The sequence below is a fragment of the Schistocerca piceifrons genome, chromosome 3 (genome assembly GCF_021461385.2).
Source record: "Schistocerca piceifrons isolate TAMUIC-IGC-003096 chromosome 3, iqSchPice1.1, whole genome shotgun sequence".
Classification (NCBI taxonomy): domain Eukaryota; kingdom Metazoa; phylum Arthropoda; class Insecta; order Orthoptera; family Acrididae; genus Schistocerca; species Schistocerca piceifrons.
This window is the reverse complement of record NC_060140.1, coordinates 530570881-530594812: the sequence shown is the minus strand read 5'-3', so window position 1 is coordinate 530594812 and position 23932 is coordinate 530570881. Positions and strand designations below refer to the sequence as shown.

At 44.4% G+C, this 23932-nt stretch overlaps 1 protein-coding gene across 3 annotated transcripts in view; it reads right to left on the bottom strand.

The window, feature by feature from the left end:
* The window catches only part of LOC124789349 (tripartite motif-containing protein 2-like), a 423313-nt gene that overhangs the window by 68355 nt on the left and 331026 nt on the right, over positions 1–23932 (bottom strand). The window lies entirely within an intron of this gene.

The following is a 23932-nucleotide window of genomic DNA, read 5'->3' as shown; positions in this document are numbered from 1 at the left end:
TGAGATGAATAATCTTTCATTTAGTATAGACATGCAAACGTAAATAACAAACAAGTAAAACTACTTTTATATTTGAAAGTACCTCATCGTTTGTCACATGCTGTACCTCTGGGTTCTTTAACATGTGGCATATGCGCTCGCACACACAAGGGCGCGCGCGCGCGCACATACACACACACACACACACACACACACACACACACACACACACACACACACATTTGTGACCCCTTCACCTGTTCATAACGGATGAGGTTAAAATTGTTCAAAATTCTGCTCCATATAACTGGACCAGTGACATAGCACTTTAGCTACCTGTGTAATATCAACTGAGAAGTGACACTACAAATCTCGTTACAATTTTTCATCATTGCCCAATTTTTCCGTTAGCCTGCATTTGATTCGTCATGTTGTTGACTCACTAATGTTCCCATCCAAATTGATGGTCATATTGTCTATTCACTTCTTGCTAATGCCTGTAGGTTTTTTAACTGATGTCACGCTCCAACTGCTTACCGGTGATGCTAATTCTATTTAGAAGAAGCTGCAGGTGTATATTGTTAGCGAGTATTACAGTGTCATCTGTGTAGCAAAAATTTGGAAATTTGTGAAAGGTCTTATGGGACTAAACTGTTGAGGTCATCGGTCCGTAAGCTTACGCACCACTTAATCTAACTTACAGTAACTGACACTAAGGACAACACACTCATCCATGCCCGAGGGAGGACTCAACCGCGCGGGCCGTAACAAGGCGCCCTGGACCGAGCGGCTACCCCGCGCAGCATCTGTGTAGCGGACGTTGTTTAGACCTGTGCCATTGATTTTGATTTTTTTGTTGACGACATCCAATGTTTTTCGAACAATAACTTCAGAATATGAGTTGAATGGTGTTAGAGATAACATACACGATTGACAGTATTCTTCTAGAATTCCGAGGTCATCTCGACAAGCTGAATTAATATATCTACTGACTGTTTTGCCAACGACGACCAACAGTTAACATCGGCACCCCAATAGCAGCCATGCGGATGTCTTATGTCAGCGGATCGAAAAATAATTACAAACTTTCGCTCTGGCGTTTGCAGGGGCGGGGGTGAATATGTCGACAATTAGTCGAATATGTGTCACTCTTTGCTTCAGTGATTTTTCACTGAAAATTTCTTGCCGTAGAATACCCGTGGCTGTTATATTCTCAATACTAAACGGAGTGACGATTGACGTGACACCACACTGCTCATGTTGCACAGCTCACGCAAACTCACTCCCAGCATTTCTACAGCTGCACACGCTTTTGCGCCATGCACCTTTCAGTACGAAGGAGCACAATGCAACGCACACGGCGCATAACAATTTCGTAAACAATGAAAGCCTGACGGTGCATGTCATCCGACCTTGGCGCGCAGCCTTCTCTATACACTGACGTCTCAATCTCGTGACCACCGTTCAGAAAATACTTAATACCAGTCAATATAGTTTTTTCAGTGACAAGAACAATATACACTGTTTCAGGAAGATAATTCGCTTCTGAACCCACGTCTAACTTCAGTATTTACGTTTCTGACACAATCTTCATGTAATGTTTTTTTCTGCAAATGATTAGGGTACTCTATATATATATATATATATTACTACCTCTTCAGTTCAAAAAGTTTCAACACAGTTACATGTTCTATGGATCATTTGAATGATTTTTTTATCTAAATGATGTGGGGCAAGTCAGTTTACAGGATACGTATACGTGATTAGTATTAACATTAAATAACAAAAATTTTAATCCTAATCATGCAACCACCCTTAAAAATTTGTATGTTTTCTTTTCACAGACAACCAGATCTTAAATAAAAATGCGTACATGATATAGAAGGAGTGAAAATGGTTTTAAGTTAGATGTAAATCTTACTTTTTTTACATGTCAGACATTTGTGTTGTCAGATGATAAAAAAATGTGTTGGTAGATACTGAACCACTCTGAGCCACTGACAGCTTTAATAATGGGTAATAAATGTCACTTCTTTTCTTCCAGGTATGGACGTCACTACTTTTATTAAATTGCTAATGATTATTTATGACGAATTTTAATAGCGAATTTATGTTTTGTGATGCAGTTAAAATGCCAAACTCCTTGAAGAGGTGCCTACATGACGACCGCAGACGAATACCTGTTCTTACAGTTCGCTTTTATGCAATTAGTACTTTTTTTTCTAGGTGATGAGTTACCCTAGAACATTATTTCATGAGTCACTACTGACAGTGATTGGAAAGATGCAAAATGCCAGGAGGTTATTTCGTTTGGCAATTACATGAAGAGCAAAAGACGCTGAACTCAGTTGTCTGAGTAGCTCAGAATATGCTTCTTCTAATTTATGTTTCCATCAATATGAATACCCAAAAGATTGGAAAATTCTGCTCTGTTTACAGGATCCTGTTCATGTGATACACCAATTGTTCGTTTGTTTTACGTTCATTTTGCACGTTAAATCTTAACGATGTAGAACAAGTCATTTTACATTTACATCGCTTTTTTTAGATTGGTGGTTATGACTATTTCTTGTACAGAACTCCCAAATTTAGGGAGTGTATTTTCAGAGAAAGCTCTCTAATGAGATTTGTTACAACACTAGTACCCTGTAAAGAGTAGGAGCAGGTTAATAAAAAACAGAGAAACGTTAAGGTGGTGTCTTTTAATGGTTCAGGTATTCCCAATAGTCGACCGTCACTTGAGTAGAACGTTCACAGAACCATGCGAAACTGTCTTTGGGGTGTTCAACTCGCACATGACATTTGCTTGAAAGTCGGTATGTCGTCAAAGCGTTGACCATTCATTTGAATTTCTGCAGTTTGTCGTTTTGTGGTAGGTTCGTAATGACAACACAATGTGTGGTCACCCGTGGTGTTTCTTTTTTTTTTCTTTCCAGGAAAGAATTGCCCGCGTTTTGCATTTCAGTCAAGTCGTTGCCGGTGTCAACGCGTCGTCGTTTTTGGTCGCGAGCAAAAGCGCGCGGAACTAACTTTGTACGCATTTTTCTCTTCTTCAAAACATTCTGGTGATCTCTTGAACACTTGATTTAAAGATGTTACTCGACTGCGATTTGTGACAACAATTTTGACACACTACGAGGGTAGGACAAACGGGCCGGCTTCGAGCTCAAAGAGGCACCAGAGGACATTTTAATTTCCACTGTCTATACTTTTACAAATAAATTCATAAAAGTTTGTCAGCATGACCACGGAGGATTCATAATTCACACCCATAGCAGTGGAAGTTCAAAAACAATAATTGGTTTTTACATGTGAAACACTGCGGTAGCCCATTCGCCTTAACGCATTTCTACCTCAGAAATGTCCTTGTGGAACCGTTCTCCATGTTCGTCACTACGGCGCCAAGGTTATTAGAAAAGAAGTCCAAATGACCATTCAAGAAAGGCAGTTTAAGTGACGCGTTGCATATCATAAGTTTGGATGATCTCCGAATTTCTTGTAGACACTTCTTAAAAGACAATCTCGCTATTCATTCAATATCATGCAAAAAACAAAGAAAATGTTTAGACAGTAATTCCGTAATTTGCTTTCCTACAAATACTTCTTTATTTTTGCTTAATTGACTCTTGGATGCCTCTCTCACAAGTACATGAATCGACGTGAAGGTTAACCGACGGCTTTCGCAAATGCTTTTGTCGAAGCCCAATTTAACGCGCAACGCAGGTAGATACATATTTCTGGGGTCAACAAGAAGTGTTTTCGCCACAGTATTCTATCAAGACATTAGTTACTTCCGAGCAGGCTTATAATAAATTCAACTTTCATCATCACAGTATGTGTAAAAGTATGGTACTTACTAAGAATACAGTACAATCCAGTTTCACATTACATTATACTACTTTGAGACAGAAAGCGATTTAAGACTACTTTGTTTCTGTGAGGCAGCTTGTCTTTTACACATAGCACTAAGGATTTTCCGTCAAGGTCAATAAAGTGCTGCTTTTACTTTTAGTAGTGGGCAATACAGTGCCTTAGTAAGTCTTACACAGTCTGCCACTTCTGCTCCCTTTTAGGCGCAATCTTTCCTTGTGCATTCATTGCATGCGCTCTTTCTACTTCAAAAAATTCTGATTTATTCTTTCAATTAATTTGTACATTTTCTCTTCTTATATGTTATGTAATGCGGTCTGTTGGCTGAGAAATATTTGACTTAACGTTGTTTTAATGGAAGACAATGGCGATACTGCAGCCAAGTTCATTATCATGAAATCATTATTATTGTCAGTACAGTACGCTACGCTATAAGAGAGAACGCACCACACAAAACGAACAGCACGCCGCGCTGTCTTGCCCTGTCTGCGTCCACTGTCGAGTCAGGCATACAGTGGAACTTCGCAGGCTTCGAATCTGAACAGAATGCCGGTCTGCATAACTATAGTGGCAGCCGCAAGCAGTATGTTTACAGGAACGCGAGTCTCTCTCTTTCTATCTCTGAGAAAAACAGTCTACATTTGACAGCAGCTATAAATTCTGTAGTAGAAGTAAGGAATTCCTTAAAGCAAACGCTGTTAGAATTCCATGTCAAACCGAGAATCCCCCCATTATTCCCTGATTATGCTGTTAGGTCTCAAAAGTTGAAGATTACACCAATTACACCATGCAAGAGACATGTAAAAAGACATTTTTTAAAATAATTCCACTAGACATTTCCAATCCCTGACATATTTCTGGAATTCCTATCTTGGGAATAGCTTTTAGCTCTCTCAGCAATGCGTTTTTAATCTCATCTATGCTTATAAAGCGATGTCCCTTAAAAGTTTATTTTTGGGAACAGAAAAAATTGTCTGGCCAAAGTGAAGGCTGGGGCATCATTGCAAAATTTTTGACAAAAAATTGACGAACAAGCAACGAAATGTAAGCAGGTGCATTATCGTGGTGCAAAAGCAATGAATTGTTCCGCCACAAACGCGGCTTTTTTGTTAGGATAGCTCCATGCAAACAGCGTTGAGTTTTTACGTAGTACTTCTTACTGACTGTTCGACCTTGTGGTACTAACTCATGATCGTTAAAATTTAAGAACACAGTGAACGTAACATTCACATTTGACCGCACTTGTCGAACATGTAGGTCTCGGCGATCCAGATTCCTTTCACTGAGATGACTGAGCCTTAGCTTTAATGTACAACCCGTAAACCCATGTTTCATCACCCGTTTTGACACGTTTAGAGTTGTTGACTCCATCTAGAAATTTCTGAACAGCTTACAGTGGCCGCTGTTTTTGTTCGAAATTGGGCAGTTTTGGAACAAATTTTGCTGTCCCACGTATCATACCCTAAACACCCGGAAGAATATCATGCCAAGAGCGAAATGATATGCCAACATCTTCAGCGAAATCTGCGATTGTGACTCGGCGATCGCTCACAGTAACTGAACTTTTTCAACGATTTCATAGGTTGAAGATGCGCTGGAGCAACTTCAACGCCTTCAAGACCGACTTCAATTCGCTTATACCAATGTTAAACCCTTGTTTTACTCATAGTGGACTCAAAAAAATAATATTAACCATTTCTAAAACTTTCCTCCTCTTCATTCCGTTCCTATAGCAGCAATTAAAAGCAGTTCTCCGATCCACTTAAACACAAAATAAATAATCGTCGATGCTACGAACACACATGTAACCTTTTCGACAGCTGACAACAGACTTAACAGCCTATATGGCTAACACTGTACGTAAAATTTTTAAACAGTTTTAGCACGACCAATAACGAAAATATCGTGCGAAACGTTCTAATACAACACATGGAATTAAAAAATTATCATTACTTTCCGGAACACACTTCGTATATGTGAAATATGTGTGTACCTTGTTATGGAATTATCAGATAATTGCTTTCAATTATATGAAAGAAAAATTCAAACAGTGTATAAATCCTTACGAACCGATCCTTATTTTTAACTACACGTCCCCGTCTATGTTTTTGCTAACCTTCTTATATGTTTAACTGTAGGGCTTAATTGAACATTCTAAAATCGTTTTACTATTATCTTTAAGTATAACTGCGCTATCCAGTCATATTAATGTGACCGCCCATGTGAGAAGCCTGAATAACCACGTTTTATGCGCGGACCGCTGCGGAAAGTGCAACAAGAGAGTCTGTGAGGTTCTGGAAGGTAGCGACAGGGATGTGGAACCATACTGTCTCCACTAGGTTTGTCGGTTGAGGGTCCAGACACCAACAGCGCGATCCAGGTGGTCCCACAGATTCTTGACTGGGTTTAAATCCAGAGTGTTTGGTGGCCAGGAGGGTACGGTAAACTCATCCAGATGCTCTTCGAACTTCGCACGTACACTGCGAGCCGTGGGACACGTTACATGATTTTGCCGATAGATACCATAGTGCCGAGGAGAGGCGAACTGCATGTAGGGATGGAAACTGTCTCCAAGGATAGATGCATACTTGTGTCGATTCACTGTGCCATCGAGAACAACAAGACCAACCAGAGAATGCCACGAAAACATTCCCCAGACCATAACGCTTCCTTCTCCGGCCTGGACTCTTCCGAACACTGTTGCAGGGTGTTTGCTTTCAGATGTTTCACGCCGTACACGCTAACGGCCATCTGTCCGATGGAGCATGAACCACGATTCATCTGTCAAGTTCAGTTGCGGTACTGACGTACAAATGGCTCTGAGAACTACGGGACTTAACATCTGCGGTCATCAGTCCCCTAGACTTAGAGCTACTTAAACCTAGCTAACCTAAGGACATCACACACATCCATGCCCGAGGCAGGATTCGAACCTGCGACCGTAGCAGCAGCGCGGTTCCGGACTGAAGCACCTAGAACCGCACGGCCACAACGGCCGGCTACTGACGTGCAAATCCCAGCTTCGTCGCCGATAAACATCTGTCGGCGTGGGAGCAGGAACCAGGCGCCTGCTTAGGAGGACTACACGCAGCAACGTCTGCTGAACGGTAGTTGAGGAGACACTGTCCGTAGCCCGCTGGTTCATCTGGACTTTCAGTTGCTCAACAGTTGCACGTCTATTCGGCGATGTATATCTCTGCAGCCGCATTCACATCCATCGTCTATGATCTGTGTTGCAGCACAATTGCTTCGGCACCTATTTGGATAGCGCCATTTTGCCATGCGAACAGTTTACCGACTTGGCCGTCAGAAGACAAATCCCTCGGTTTCCGCTTTACCGGGTCCCCCCACCTTCCCATCCCTCCCCTGCGACACGCTTTGTATAACCTCCACAGTTAGTGCTGACATCAGTCGTCTATGAGTAGTTATTTTATGTTGGCGTCGAACGTAGGCGGTGGTCTCTGGTGTACAAGAAGCGATCAAAAAGCTTCCGTTCGAAGGCCTTACGGATCGCAATCGCTCTGAGCGTTGAGGCAGTCATCCCACCGACGGACCATGTTGAAGATAGCCGCTAGGTAAAACACCGTGGCCTGCTACGTGAAGAAATGCGTAACTGCCTACTGGACATACTCATCTGACAGGAATCGTCCACTCCCCAAGGCCATTTTTAAGCGATCGGAGGGGTGACAATCACATGGGTAAGATCAGGACCGTAGGAATGGTGATAGTGTGTCTCCCACTTGCGTTGGGCGTAACCCCTGCATTTCATTTGCGATATTGGGGCGTGACTGGGGAGCAGAAGGAAATTTGGCTCACCATTCCACAACGGTGGCTTTCGACAGACTTACTGCCCCATACACATTCTTTACTCTCCGATGGGTGTCTACCGGTATTTGTTCTTCGGCAACCAAGAAAACAAAAACAGTACGTTGATCCTGTTTGGACGCATTTGGCAATAACGTCGCCGCATGGCGGAGAGACACGAATGCCACACTAATCCCTTGTCTACATGTCTGCACAACTTTGCATATACGCTACAGCAACGACCTCGAACGGAAACTTTTTGATCGCACTTTAAAATTTGCACGATTCCAGACTAGATCCTCAATTCCTTACGCTCGAATCGTTGCAATGTTTCGAATGGGAGATATTCGACAAGCAAAGCAGAGCTACGTCGTCAAAACCACTGTATGAGAAGGCAGAAGGTCGCCCCCTTCGCCATCCCTCCCTCCAATACTCGCAGCCGTATGGAGTGAAGCGCGCTGCTAAACTGGCAGTCCGGCAGCAGAGACCATAAACAACGACGGGTTACGACCGCCTCCACTTGCTACAGCGCCCTTAAAACGCCGAGGAAATATAAAAGGGAGTCACCAATGATTCGTGGTGGCACTTTTAAGGAGTGAAATTGTCTCGAGTGGCTACTGTTCAACTGGCGGTGACGCGTTCGCTGTTAGCGTGGCTCTTGTAAAGCTGCCAGAGATGCCAGCTGCAGAAAGCAGAAGGTAGCTACTACTTGTTTCTGTTCAACAATATAAAATCTGATGTTTCCCAGGTTCTGTGGGTTGCGCAGCTGCTGCGAGGTGTGTTTAAAAACAAACAGTCGTTTGGCTAGGAAATACCACAGAAGATACAGTTTGAAAATTTAGTACGAAATCCACATATAAAAGCTTTCTTTTATTTTTGACGACTACTCCTAAAAGTTTCAGCAACACTGGACAAGTGTTTACTAAACCTTCTGTTTGATGTTTCCCCTAAGGGAGAAACCAAGTACGGCCTAGGATTGGGGGCTACCTGGTACACATTTTCATTCATCCACTGAAAAACAAGACTCTTTTTAGGATATATGAGAGTGGAAGCATTTCCTAAACGGCTAACTCTGTAAACTGTGCGTCTGCAGCCGTGGTTGAAGTGTACCGTGCGTCGAAAAATGGCGCTAACCAAAACCGCCGCAGAAGCAACTGCTGTGCACCAGGAGCTACAGATGAAAGGGGTGAAGGACGGCTACGGAAGTGTGTATGGGCGAACGGACGTGCAACATTCGAGCAACTTCCAACCCAGATAAACCAAGCGGCTAAGAACAGTGTCTTCTCAACGACCGTTCAGTGGAATTTGCTGCGCGTGGGGAACCGGTTGGCGGTTACAACATTTTACTACTAACATAGATACATAAGTGGCCGGTAGGTAAAAAACGTTGACTACACCTGATCTACGGTATGCGAACAACTGACACTAATTGTATCTGGCGGGCTGCTTCAATATGAGAGCGCGACGGCTTGATGGGCCAACTTCAATGCTAATTAACTCTGAAACGGCGCAACGTACTAGATGTTTTTCTTAACAATTATTTTTCAACACAGTTTACCCTGCAACACCCTTACAACCTTTTCAGACTTTTTCTAACCCTCTGTGTATAACTGCCTCAGTGGCGAAAGTCGGAATATCCAAGAGAATGGGTCGAGGATGATATCGCTGCATACGGAGAAGTGGCAACACTCGGAAACTTCGGCGAAATGCTAGAAAACCTGCGGAGTATCGACGCTCGGTTCACGGACTGGCAATTAAAACTCAACATAAATTTACCGTATTTTACATAACTGGGCCCAAAAACCCGCTCTTTTATGATTACACGATTGCTAAGCAATCACTGGAAGAAATCATGTCCATTAAATATGACCACAGTAAAGTAATCGCAAAACCAGCAGATGTCAGAGAGATTCACAGGGAGAATCCTCGAGAAATGTCGTCCATCAACAAATGAAGTAGCTAACCAAACATCGTTCGACCAATACCTGAATACTAACCATCCGTCTGCGATCTGTGCCAGATAAGATTGATACAAGAAAAATACAAGATTCAAGGACGTGCAGCGCATTTCGCCACAGGCTCGTTGAGCAAGCGCGAAAACGGTGAGCACCAAGGTGTGGTTTACTATTACATTCCCAGAGCGTACATTCCTAGAAGTATCAACCAATATATTGCTTGCTCCTACATGTATCTCCCAACAAGACTATGAATTTAAAGTAGATAGATTCGAGTTTACTCGGAGACTTGCCAACAATCTTTCTCCCGCGCCCCATTCATGACTAAAACAGAATGGCGAAGTGACAATGGTACACAAAGTACCCTCCGCCAAACATGACGGTAGCTTGCTTAGATGTAGAGTAAATTAGGTACCTAAAAATAGCAATAAATTTAAGCAACGGATTACAGGTAGGACTATGTGCCGGACAGACATTCGAACTCATATTCCCTTGCCTTTTACAGACAGTGCGCCACCATCAACGCCGTCCGATCATGCTTCTCGCTCTGATGTAAGGCTTCAGCTTTCTTTCGAAAGTCTGCAGCGGCTCTCCCACTGCGATGAGAGACCAGCGCTTCGAAAAGAGAAGGGTACTGTGGGATCTCGCCTTGCACCACGCCAATTATTTGCCAACAACTAACGGGGTATTTTATTAGGTAACAAACGTATTAGGTAGCTGAAAGTCGGAACTAACAATTGATGGTCCGTCAATTTATGAACCCATTAACAGTACTGGTCCTGTTTAATTTTCCTGGAGCACTTTATAAATTACTTTTGTATATCGATGATTCAGGTGCTTCTTCTGAGTCACTCGAGCGGACTGCTAAAGGCCCTTGTTCAGCAGTTCCGGAACGAAGTCGCAGGCTGCAGCAGCGCTCGGTGCGGTTTCGGTCAAATCGATGCACGTGCGCCGATGACGTCACCCGCTGCCCTGACCTTGCTCGGCCCCAGAGCCACCTCGCGCCGATGCCCCCCACTCCGACGGTCCACTACGTGCCAACCAACACAAAACACAAACACGCGCGAGCCAGCGCTCTCGCACGAGAGGTCACTGCTATCTTGCGGACTCTTCGATCGTTCAGAACAAGAATGTCCGTGCGGCCTTATGGAAGACGGGTTGATAGGTACTAAATATCTCCTGCAGGCTGCGTGAAAACTGCAGTAATAACAACGAATTATCTGTGTATGTGTGTGTATATGTGTGGAGGGGGATTGTTACTGGGTCTGGTTGTATGAACAGTTCTCGTGCACTTCTCACTTTAATTCTCTATGAAAATCCAAGCTTTACACGGTTACCACCTTTGTGTTGGGAAGCAACGAACTGTCGAATAATTAGCAGACTCCCTCAGCGGTAACAGATGTAGTAGTGCTCAATGTGGCCAACGATGAAATGTCATTTGAAGTGTCATTGTTTCTATCACGAGACATATTTGGGGGACTGATGACCTTCGCTGTTTCGTCCCCCTTAAACATCCCAACAACCACCACCACCACCACCACCACGAGACATATTCCTACGCTGTTTCCGTTCTCGTGAAGTTAATAACGCAAAGCTGTACTCAGCCCCAAATTTGGTTTGACGACCTCAGGACTTCACTAGGGATGGTCCTGTTATAGGTCGAATACCCTTGTTATTCTTTGATATCTGAACTGATTTAGTCATTTGCAGGGGACGTACAACCTATAGTTAAATGTGCACTCCGGCGGAACTTGGTATATTCACATTAACAATGTACTGCTGGATGCAGAAAAAGCTGTAAGCGAAAGAAACAATTCTGAAACCGTCTGGGGATCGAACGACGGACCTTTGGATCCGTAGTCTCCTCTCATTCAACGGGCCACACAGTCAAGTTAATGAGTTTCTAAGCAATGAAAGCATGAAGTGGCGATTACACCCCAATATATAACGAGAAGGGGAGTGGGGGCACAGATATCAGATACGTCTGAGATCATCTTCCACAGAACATGTTTAGGTTGTTATGAGTTGTGTTAGAGCTCACAGTGCTCGTCTCCAGACGTTTGCCATGGTAAGCGTAGTTTTAAAAAGTAATGGCTTTTGCTTCCGACGGGCATTCAGAAAAAAAAACATCTTTAAACTGTGTTACTGCCCGGAATAGTTGATTTCTAAACTGACATATCTTTGCTACCCAAACTGATACATCCATTTCTTACACTTCCAAGTTAGGACACAAATAGTTTGAAAACTCTTTCCCTGTTTCGATTGTGCCGCGTCAAGCGGTACCGCGTACATTTGTAAGCGTACCGTCATATCGCTGTCCGCTGCCCATGTCGATACCATGGTAACGTTAATGTACTTTAAGACAATGTAGTTTAAACGATAGTACTGGGATGTGTTCGCAGCCGGATGTAGTAATGGCTTAGGCGTCGTGTATAATAAAACCGCATCCAAAGGGTCCCAATCACGCTGAATGACACGACACTGAAATATCTGGCATGTGCACTGAGTTTGCAATAAGTGGATGAGCCTTCATCATTATTGACCTTAAGAGTACATGTGTCGTGTCGCGAAGATTAACAAAAAGTGCCGCGACGGTTTCGGATGATGCGAGCACGTCGGGGCTTGATATTTATGTGTGAAAGATAAATGCCGGAGAAAGAATCCGTTACGAGTACATGTTTTTTCACGAGCGGCTGGATATTCGCTTAATAATGGCGTTCGTAGAGACTACATTCAGCCACGACGCAATGGTTCTGCGTGCCCTCATGAACAGAAACTCTTGTTTTAGACAAATCTTTTGAACTGCTTATCGGGACGAAAAGTACTTGGAATATGCAAAACTGTATCTATTGACATTAGGGTTACAGTATGGACAGCTATAGACACAACAATGCAGTCTACATTTACGCTTTTTTTCTGGCCTCAATAGACGTAAAAATTCACCAGTTTTGTGTGAGTGAATTCAAAGTATGCCCTTTTCCTAGCTATGCACTCATTTATTACAGAAATGCATGCTGTTGATGAACAGCGAAAGGCACAGTTCCAAGGGCAAGGTGTGTGTGTGTATAGTCACATTAATGTGACCACCTGTTAAAAGCTTGAAAAACACCTTTTGCAGAGCACACCGCTCCAAGACATGCAGAAACACAGTCGCTGAGGTTCTGGAAGGTACCGGCAGTAATGTGGAGCCATGACGACTCCAATGCTGTGCCCAGCTTTGAGAATTCGTGGCGCGAAAAGCCCGATCGAGGTGGTTCCACAGGGGACTACGTTAAAATCAGCCCGGTGCTCTTCGAACCGCGCAAGCACACTGCGAGCTGTGTGACACGTTGCATTATCCTGCTGGTCATCCCATCGTGCCGAGGAAAAACGAACTGTATTAAGGATGGCCATGGTCCCTAAGATCAGAAGCATCTTGTGCTGATTCATAGAGTCTTCCACAATGACGAGATCACTCAAGGAATGCCACGAAAACGTTCTCTGGACCATAACGCTCCCTCCTCCGACCTGGACCCTTCCGACGATTGTTGCAGGGTGTTTGCTTTCACAGGTTTCAGGCCATATACTCCAACGGACATCTGTCGATGAACCATAAAACGTGATTCATCTGAAAAGGCCACCTGTTGCCACTCAGTGGACGTCCAGCAGCGGTACTGGCGTGCAAATTCCAGCCATCGTCGCAGATGAACAGCAGTCAGCATGGGTGGGCAACGTTTGCTGGACATTCGTTGAGGAGACACTTGGTAGCCCCTTGGTTCATCTGGGCGGTCAGCTGCTCAACACGTGCACGTCTCTTCGCCCGTACACATCTCCGCAGCCGCCGAACACCACTATCATCTATTGCCCTTGGTGCACCACAGTTGCTTCAGCGCCGATTTTGGATAGCTCCATTTTTCCATGCGCCAGAAATACTTCTACCCGTGGCCCGAAAGCCAATGATCATGTCCTTTTGAATGTCAGATAAATTTATCACTTTCTCCATTACAACGGCTGTACTGCTTTTTCACGTCCCCCAGATACTCTTTGCATACCCTCCTTCGATACTGCTACCATCTGCCGTCTGTAATTGATTATTGGATATCTCGAACATAGGCGGTGGTAAGATTATCCTATTTGGACTATATATGCACTACTGGCCATTAAAATTGCTACACCACGAAGATGACGTGCTACAGACGCGAAATTTAACCGACAGGAAGAAGATGCTGTAACATGCAAATGATTAGCTTTCAGAGCATTCACACAAGGTTGGCGCCGGTGGCGACACCTACAACGTGCTGACATGAGGAAAGTTTCAAACCGATTTCTCATACACAAACAGTAGTTGACCGGCGTTGCCTGGTGAAACGTTGTTGTGATGCCTCGTGCAAGGAGGAGAAGTGCGTACCATCACGTTTCCGACTTTGATAAAGGTCGGATAGTAGCCTATCGCCTATCGTATCGCGACACTGCTGCTCGCGTTGGTCGAGATCCAATGACTGTTAGCAGAATATGGAATCGGTGGCTTCAGGAGGGTAATACGGAATGTCGTGCTGGATCCCAACGGCCTCGTATCACTAGTAGTCGAGATGACAGGCATCTTATTTGCATGGCTGCAACGGATCGTGCAGCCACGTCTCGATCCGTGAGTCAACAGATGGGGACGTTTGCAAGACAACAACCATCTGCACGAACAGTTCGACGACGTTTGCAGCAGCGTGGAGTATCAGCTCGGAGACCATGGCTGCGGTTACCCTTGACACTGCATTACAGACAGGAGCGCGTGCGATGGTGTACCCAACGACTGACCTGGGTGCACGAATGGCAAACATTTTTTCGGATGAATCCAGGTCCTGTTTACAGCATCATGATGGTCGCATTCGTGAGTGGCGACATCGCGAAAAACGCACATTGGAAGCGTGAATTCGTCATCGCCATGCTGGCGTATCACCCGGCGTGATGGTATAGGGTGCCATTGGTTATACGTCTCGGTCACCTCTTGTTCGCATTGACGGCACTGAACAATGGACGTTACATTTCAGATGTATTACGACCCGTGGCTCTACCCTTCATTCGATCCCTGAGAAACCCTACATTTCAGCAGGATAATGCACGACCGCATGTTGCAGGTCCTGTACGGGCCTTTCTGGATACAGAAAATGTTCGACTGCTGCTCTAGCCAGCACATTCTCCAGATCTCTCACCAACTGAAGACGTCTGGTCAATGGTGGCCGAGCAACTGGCTCGTCACAATACGCCAGTCACTACTCTTGATGGACTGTGGTATCGTGTTGAAGCTGCATGGGCAGCTGTACCTGTACACGCCATCCAAGCTCTGTTTGACTCACTGCCCAGGCGTATCGAGGCCGTTATTACGGTCAGAGGTGGTTGTTGTAGGTACTGATTTCTATGCACCCAAATTGCGTGAAAATGTAATGATAAGTCAGTTCTAGCATAATATATTTGTCTAATGCATACCCGTTTATCATCTGGATTTCTTCTTGGTGTAGCAATTTTAATGGCCAGTAGTGTATTTGAATCTACTGTTAGAAACTGACGCTGGTACAGCAACAATGTTATGTATTATATTTACTCTTTGATATTAGATGTATCATAAATTAATATCCGAATTCTCTCTTGATGAACGGCATCTGTGCGTCTCTCCTGTTTTCACAGCACGCAAGGAAGTTACAACAGGGACGAAACGGTGGTTTTAAATGTGGAATCCATCCGACCACGGCATAATAGCCGGGAACATTTTATAAACTGTAATAATAATACTACTTTGTTATTATTAAAATGTTAGGCGTCTGTGAAACGTTGACGTTGAAGGTGACGGCAGTTGTATTCGGAGGGGAGGAGGGCAGGAATCCGCACTTGAATAGGGTGCACGGGGTCGAGCGTGTCGCGGCAGATCAGAAAGAGACTCTTCGAGCTGGTATTTATGTGAATTTTGTTCCGGAAACCAGAGCAGGCAGGCAGCGTGGTGTGCCGGCGGCTACGGCGCTGGCGGCCGCAGGTGGCAATGAGCGCCAACTAGCTGGATGAGCGAGCCGGCCAGCCGCGTAGGCGTGGCGACTCCGGCCGCGGCCAGGCCACGCCACGCCACTTGTCGCAGCAGTGCGCCGACCCGCTGCTGCTCCTCGGAAGGCGAGCCTGTTCCCACAGCAACACGTGGGATCAAACCGAGTCTCCGCTACTGGTGACAGCACAGAGGCCAGCAGCAAAGTACACGGGCAAGGGAGGGGTCGCCGACATTGCTCGTCCTTTGCCCGAGTGTAGTACATACTCAGGTGTAACGAATGCTGTATCTCACAAACTGTTTCGAGAAGTAATTCGAAGATCGAAGCTTTGCGGGCCTGTTCAACGCCAGGTGAGGGAGAACAGGCCGGAGCACAGCTCGGACCACAACTGTGTTGAAAGGACCGCACCCGTGTGCAGGTCGGGCCGCAATTTTCTCGCGCATGAACCACATATCGCTCGAAAACTGGACTCATTTCGTATGAGAACAATGTACGGGCGTCTCGCTACCTCTCCTTCGACAGGTGCTGCCTTCTGTAGTCAGTTTCTAGAATAATTTCGAAAGAGACATTAGAGAACTTAGCGTCTGCCCGGGATACTGTGGCCGTCGAGCAGTGACGAATTTTTAGCCAAAGCGCTGGGCGAGTTCATTTCGTTTGTTCGGAAGGGGAGGCTGCCTCAGTCCACAGTCGTCTTCCGTCCAAGACACATCTAATGATCATATTACTCTAAACCACATGGCATCGCCGTCTCCAAGCACCTTAGGTGCAGGAAGTGTTATGCGTAGCGGCAAGAGAGACTGTTTACAGCATAATTAAATTTATGTCAGAAGAAGTAGAAGTGGGGATTGTGGGGATTAAAGTCCCATTAAAAAGTATCGTAGAAAGAATTCAGGCTACTATGAATGCTTCATTTCTGACAGAAAGAACAGTAAAGAAGAAGGGCAGCAAGTAGTTGGCCGTAGTTCTGAAGGTTTCTCCAGGTGTCCGCCCCGATAGCTGAGTGGTCGCCGGCAGAGCTGGCTGGCCTCTGTAATAAAAAACTGAGTGGAAGGACCAACAAACGAACTTGAACGGATGTCATGCGACGTCCGCAACGACCAAACACAACGATCACAAAAAACAAGGTGGCCAGCGTGACGGATTGCCGACCTACGGGCCGGGTTCGATCCCGGCTGGGTCGGAGATTTTCTCCGCTCAGGGAATGGGTGTTGTGTTGTCTTCATCATCATTTCATCCTCATCCGGCGCGCAGGTCGCCCAGTGTGGCGTCGAATGTAATAAGACCTGCACCAAGGCGGCCGGACCTGCCCCGCAAGGTACCTCCCGGCCAATGACGCCAAACGCTCATTTCCATTTTTTCTACTCCAGGAAAAATGGCGGAATGAAGAGGAACGAATCTTGCATTCAGATGATTTTCGAAGACTAATACACAATTTTCATGAGACAAACAAGAAACTTCCTACTATAAAGTCACTTTTTCCCGTAATAATATAAAATACTTCTTCGAAGGGAAGTATTTTTTCATTACGGCATCTAGTCCGTAAGTTACGCTCCAGGTACGTCAGTTCTTTTAATATTCTGTATGAATTACATTGTTTTGTGCAAACTCAGAGCATGAAAAACTCAGGTGGAGGTTTATCGACAGTACTGCTTGTCGCTTTCCGTGCATCAATAACGAGCAGGAACGAAACAGGACTAAAGACAGTTAACACACGAACTTCCATCAGCCACAAGAAGACGTCATCTATAGTCCACAAGTAACTTTACCATTAGATCTCCAGTTCGAGAACAATTAATGAAAATTTTTCATTGTCGGAAAGGGAAGGACAGTGGAGGTACAAATTCCAAACCATTAGACTTTATCCCTGTGCCGTAGTTTAATACTTTACACCTCACCGCAGTTTCTCCTGGAGTGACGGGATGTGACACTGCTGATGGTAATCTGTCTGTCGGAAAGGGGTAACTACATTAATCAACGACGATTGCATTTTGGTAAACTTATTTCATCCGTGCCGTAGGTATTCACTGAACTGCACGGTTTCATTCAAATTTGTAGTAAATTTCAAACCGACTTTGAAACGTGAGCAATTGATGGGTCATGCTATGACAGTGCTCCGAAATGCGGCTTACTTCGCCGCAAAAGCCATTTTGCACAATAATGGTCTGAATAACATTCCTTAATATTTTCAATCGATATTCCTACGCAGGCTCTTTGCTAGACTAGAAAAGCAAGCGCGACCTATACCCTTAACTAGAAGTGCTGGTAGGTGATTGGCAGATCTACGAGATAAATTAAAAACACAAATAAAATAATTTGGCTTTTGGTCCTGCTGCACCTACAGCCATATAAAATACCTACTCGTGAAATGCGGTGCGCATTAAACAACATTCGTCTGTAAACGAAACGAAATTATATTTCACTTAGTATGAATATCTGTGGAAGTTCACAGATACGATAGCTCTTCAATTGTCTCTGACAGTGTCAGTATTAGTTTAGCAAGGAATGCACCTTATTTCTCCGGATTCTGGTATCAAAAACGACATTAACTACGAGTGACTAAGTTACCCTCGTTAGTTCTGCGAGCTTCTTCAACTTCGACGTGAATTTTACACTGCAGGAAGGAGATCTTTCTGACGAGAACCATCAGTGAGTACTAAGAACTCAAATTTTAAGAATGATAACTTGACAAATTGCAGTATTATTTATTAATAGAATGACAGTAAATCAAGGGATGCAATATTTAATACATTTATACAAATCTTTCAGTTCGAGCTACGTATGACCCAAGCATAGAAATATTTCAAAGTTTATTACGAACTCCGCATGAACGTAGTTGTAGGATACATAACGAATTACTTATTTTTCTTCATTTACTCCTTTTATTCTTATTATCTTCAACCATTCATTAATTAATTCTCCGAAGTACTGAGTTCGTGTTGGCGCCATATCTAGCTGTGTCCTCGTAATTCAAAATGTTAACTTTTTGTTTTGAATAGCCAATGTCGGATCAAACTGCTCTGGCGAAGAAAGCGGGAACTTTCAAGACAATGCGCACGTGACGCGCCTCTAGCGGAATAAAAGTGAACTTCCCGGAGATCGTCTATAGCTGTGTTGCAAGTCTCGATTGATATTGGTAAAGACAACATTAACATGAGGAACATGTGCTTCCTTCAACCTCTTTACTGACTGCTAGGTGATACCGCTGTGTATTTAGCCTCCTCCTTAGCTCACATTTACCGGGGATGTATCAGTGTGACAAATGCCTTTGTAGTTTAATTCCTAGTGGATGTAAGCAGGACTACAGCTAAACATTCTCATTCTCAGTCTCTCTCTCTCTCTCTCTCTCTCTCTCTCTCTCTCTCTCTCTCTCTGTCACACACACACACACACACACACACACACACACACACACACACACACACACACACACACGCACACTGCAACCGTAACGCTTTGGACGTGTACCAAGTTATTTTAAATGAGGCCTGTTAGAACGGCGGCACGGCCCACGGCGCGTCAATTGCTGCCGTCAGAACGGCGACTGTCAGGCGGCGAAGCAGATGATGATGACCTGGCAGGCTGGGCATTTGAAAAGGCTCACTCTCTTTATTCTATTTTTCACTATTTAAAAAAGACAACCTTTGCGCTTCTTAAACTTTTCCAAGGGCAAGAATGATACAAGGACATGACCGTAAATGTTGAAGAAATCATACGTGCAATCAGTTACCTACTAATCATTGCCATCTTTCTGTCCCGGACTTCGTTTCAAATTTCTTGGAAAGGGACAAAGAGTGTGCAAGCGAAAACACGTGAAGTGATATGTAATAAAAATTCAGTTTGTGAGGCTGTGTTGTTGTTGTGGTCTTCAGTCCAGAGACTGGTTTGATGCAGCTCTCCTTGCTCTTCCATCCTGTGCAAGGTTCTTCATCTCCCAGTACCTACTGCAACCTACATCCTTCTGAATCTGTTTAGTGTATTCATCTCTTGGTCTCCCTCTACGATTTTTACCCTCCACGCTGCCCTCCAATACTAAATTGGTGATCCCTTGACGCCTCAGAATATGCCCTACCAACCGATCCCTTCTTCTAGTCAAGTTGTGCCGCAAATTTCTCTTCTCTCCAATTCTATTCGATACCTCCTCATTAGTTACGTGATCTACCCATCTAATCTGCAGCATTCTTCCTTAGCACCACATTTCGAAAGCTTCTAATCACAAATACTTTCAGAAACGACTTCCTGACACTTAAATCTATACTCGATGTTAACAAATTTCTCTTCTTCAGAAACGCTTTCCTTGCCATTGCCAGTCTACATTTTATATCCTCTCTACTTCGACCATCATCAGTTATTTTGCTCCCCAAATAGCAAAACTCATACTACTTTAAGCGTCTCACTTCCTAATCTAATTCCCGCAGCATCACCCGATTTAATTCGACTACATTCCATTATTCTCGCTTTGCTTTTGTTGAGTTCATCTTATATTCTCCTTTCAAGACACTGTCCATTCCGTTAAGCTGCTCTTCCAGGTCCTATGCTGTCTCTGACAGAATTACAATGTCATCGGCGAACCTCAAAGTTTTTATTTCTTCTCCATGGATTTTAATTCCAACTCCGAATTTTTCTTTTGTTTCCTTTACTGCTTGCTCAATATACAGATTGAATAACATCGGGGATAGGCTAAAACCCTGTCTCACTCCCTTCCCAACCACTGCTTCCCTTTCATGCCCCTCAACTCTTGTAACTGCCATCTGGTTTCTGTACAAATTGTAAATAGCCTTTCGCTCCCTGTATTTTACCCCTGCCACCTTCACAATTTGAAAGAGAGTATTCCAGTCAACATTGTCAAAAGCTTCCTCTAAGTCTACAAATGCTAGAAACGTAGGTTTGCCTTTCCTGAATCTTTCTTCTAAGATAAGTTGTAAGGTCAGTATTGCCTCACGTGTTCCAACATTTCTACAGAATCTGAACAGATCTTCGCCGAGGTCGGCTTCTACCAGTTTTTCCATTAGTCTGTAAAGCATTCGTGTTAGTATTTTGCAGCTGTGGCTTATTAAACTGACAGTATGGTAATTTTCGCATCTGTCAACACCTGCTTTCTTTGGGATTGAAATTATTATATTCTTCTTGAAGTCTGAGGGTATTTCGCCTGTCTCATACGTCTTGCTCACCAGATGGTAGAGTTTTGTCAGGAATGGCTCTCCCAAGGCTGTCAGTAGTTCTGCCGGCCGGGGTGACCGGGCGGTTCTAGGCGCTACAGTCAGGAACCGCGCGACCACTGCGGTCGCAGGTTCGAATCCTGCGTCGGGCATGAATGTGTGTGATGTCCTTAGGTTAGTTAGGTTTAAGTAGTTCTAAGTTCTAGGGAACTGATGACCACACAGAAGTTAAGTCCCATAGTGCTCAGAGCCATTTTGATTTTGTCAGTAGTTCTAATGGAATGTTGTCTACTCCCGGAGCCTGTGTAATGCTCAAATATTGTTATATACATTTTTCTGGTTTCGTGAATATGTGATGTATTACGTAGTGGCTTATGCAACGACAGCCAGTGGATGAGAATGCAATAACTGCTAAGAACTACCACATTTTGCTTACTGGCAACGCAGAATGCAAGCGTCTTTAGTTTTACTTACTGCAGGATGGTTCAAATGGCTCTGAACACTATGGGACTTAACATCTGAGGTCATCAGTCCCCTAGAACTTAGAACTACTTAAACCTAACTAACCTAAGGACATCACACACATCCATGCCCGAGGCAGGATTCGAACCTGCAACCGTAGCGGTCGCGCGGTTCCAGACTGTAGCGCCTAGAGCCGCTCGGCCACCTCGGCCGGCTACTGCAGTATATGATGCATTGCTGTGAATACATAACTGCGGCAGTTCCCAGGAAGACTCCTCGAAGAAGATGCAATGGGCTTGGCCAAGTCGAGTCGTCGTCCAGAGACAATCCTATTCAGCAAGGGGCAGGCACCTTCCTTTTTATTATACAACGAGGTGCCTTTGAGGAGGGTGAGCCGTGAGTTGGGAGGAAACAGAGCTGGCAGAACGGTTCTGGCCAGGATCAACGAGATATACGGGCCTTGCACCTAATTTGTGACGTCACAATAGTCGGCTTGTCCGCCACACTTCGTGAAAGCTCGGTCCGTGCAGGACCAACGGGAAATCAATATTTAATTTAAAAGGTACCCGTAAAGGTCTTCATTTTGTCGTGTGCTATCGAGAACTTGCCCGCATTTAAACACGCAGTCAAGAAGCATTAAGCGCGTCTGAAATAGTTACGCGCTTCCCGCCGGAGACTGCGGCTGGCACTCGGTAAGACCTGCAGTGTCACGTGCTGTGACGTACACGCCACGGCCTGTCTTCCTCGTGGACCTCGGTTCTGGCATCGGCAACGCGGCTTGGACAGGGCTTGGAGAAGCGGAGAATTCCTGCGTCGGCGGTCATTCAACTCCAGCGCGAGTATTGCGAAGACGCAGTCACGGTTCCGCACTGGCGCAGCGGACTGACCTTTCAGCAACGTTCGCCACAAGCCGCTTCGCAGTAATTACTAGCAACTACAGAAACCACTCTGCAGCGCTCACTGCTGCTTTAACTGAGCAAGCGCGCAGGATAAAAGACACTGGGAAGGGCGTTCGAGATTCAAAGTATTACTGCACAATGAATGGCCGAAAAACACGTGGATAACCACCTGAAATGTTACTATTGATTTCTTATACGCCAGTCAACGCAGTTTTGGCATGGTAGTGCGCATAATGTTTTCATATCTGATTCCACCCACGCAAGTACAGGATTAATTCTGTTGGTACGTAAGACCACCCACCACATGGATCGGTAGCGACACAGGTACACTGTAAATATCGAGACAGCATCGACTTTCCTCTGTACACACATAAATAAATACACTCTCCCACACACCAGGTTTAAATTTTTTTCCGGGTCATATTGTCCGACAGTTAAACTAAAAATAGTTAGCAAGACCCGGTTGTGACCAACATTTTCAAGAGGTTTCCCTTAGTTATAAGACAAGTCCTGAAATAGGCTATTCCGTGCCAAATACTCTCAGTTTTGAAATCTCGTGCCCTAGTCCCAACTTCCTGGGGTTTGGCTGCAAAGAATCTATATACACAATGGGTCTTCAATTCTGATTACCGTGCAAGGAAAGTATGCTTCATGCCAACATCAAGGTGACTGACGATCTACTTTTACAAATTAGACACTGGAATATTTTTTTTTTCATGCCATCCGAATGTGTCATAATAGTCAGACGTTTTCAATCAGTATTCATATTTACAAATAACCTTAATCTGTGGCTTATATTACACAAACAAACCCAAACCCTCCTTAAGATTTTGCTGGTGACCCGAGTTCTACAAGATCTGCTCCAATTTTTCTTCTCCATACAGCAAATGATTTATTTGAGTTAGATATACACCGGAGTAAGGATAGAGAACGGATGCGTTGCTAAAGATTCTCGATCCGAATCAAGTACGACCGTTCGTCCTGCTTTTGCTAAATTACTTAAGGTGAATACTCTGGGTGATTACCCGGAGCGACAACCTAATTTTCCCGTATTTTTGGATAAATATCTTTTGCATATATTCATTCGATTTAGTTTTTATAAATCATCAGGTTCTGCAGAGGTCTCATTAAAATTCAGAGAGCATTCACAAAGCTTTCACAAACACGTTATGAAAGCAATAAACCGTGAAAAATAATTTCCAGTTCACAAGCAAATTTAAGGAGTTTTTAATACATTCAATGGAAAAGTGGAAATGATCGTATGGCTTTGTTGGCCGGGAGGCCCTATTTGGGAGTTCGGCCGGCGTATTGCAAGTCCTTTTTAGTTGATGCCACTTCGGCGACTTGCGAGTCAGTGATGACGAAGGACATACAACACCCAATTCCCTGCCGGGAATCGAACCATAACCCCTTGTGTGGTAGGCGTTAACGCTACCGCTACGCTACAGAGGTGGACAATACATTCAATACGCTACCGGGACATTCTCTTCACAAAATCGCCATGGCTAATCTTCCTCCAATGAACAACACATCCACCTAAATAGTTAAAATTTTAATATTACATTAAATGAACTACGCCTTTCGTTGTCTTTCATGTTTCAAGACTGCTTTTTGAATTCCGTATTTTTTCGCACTGGATATTCTTTTTCTCCTGCCCTTTATTAATCTTTGCTGCAGCGGGAGCGTTGTTATTTGCGTCTTATCAGCACGCACTGGTCAACCTAGGACAAGAATACCACTGCTAGCCATTTTACAAGTTTGTTTTGAAACACAACTCCGACGGTCTAAGGCGCTGCAGTCATGGA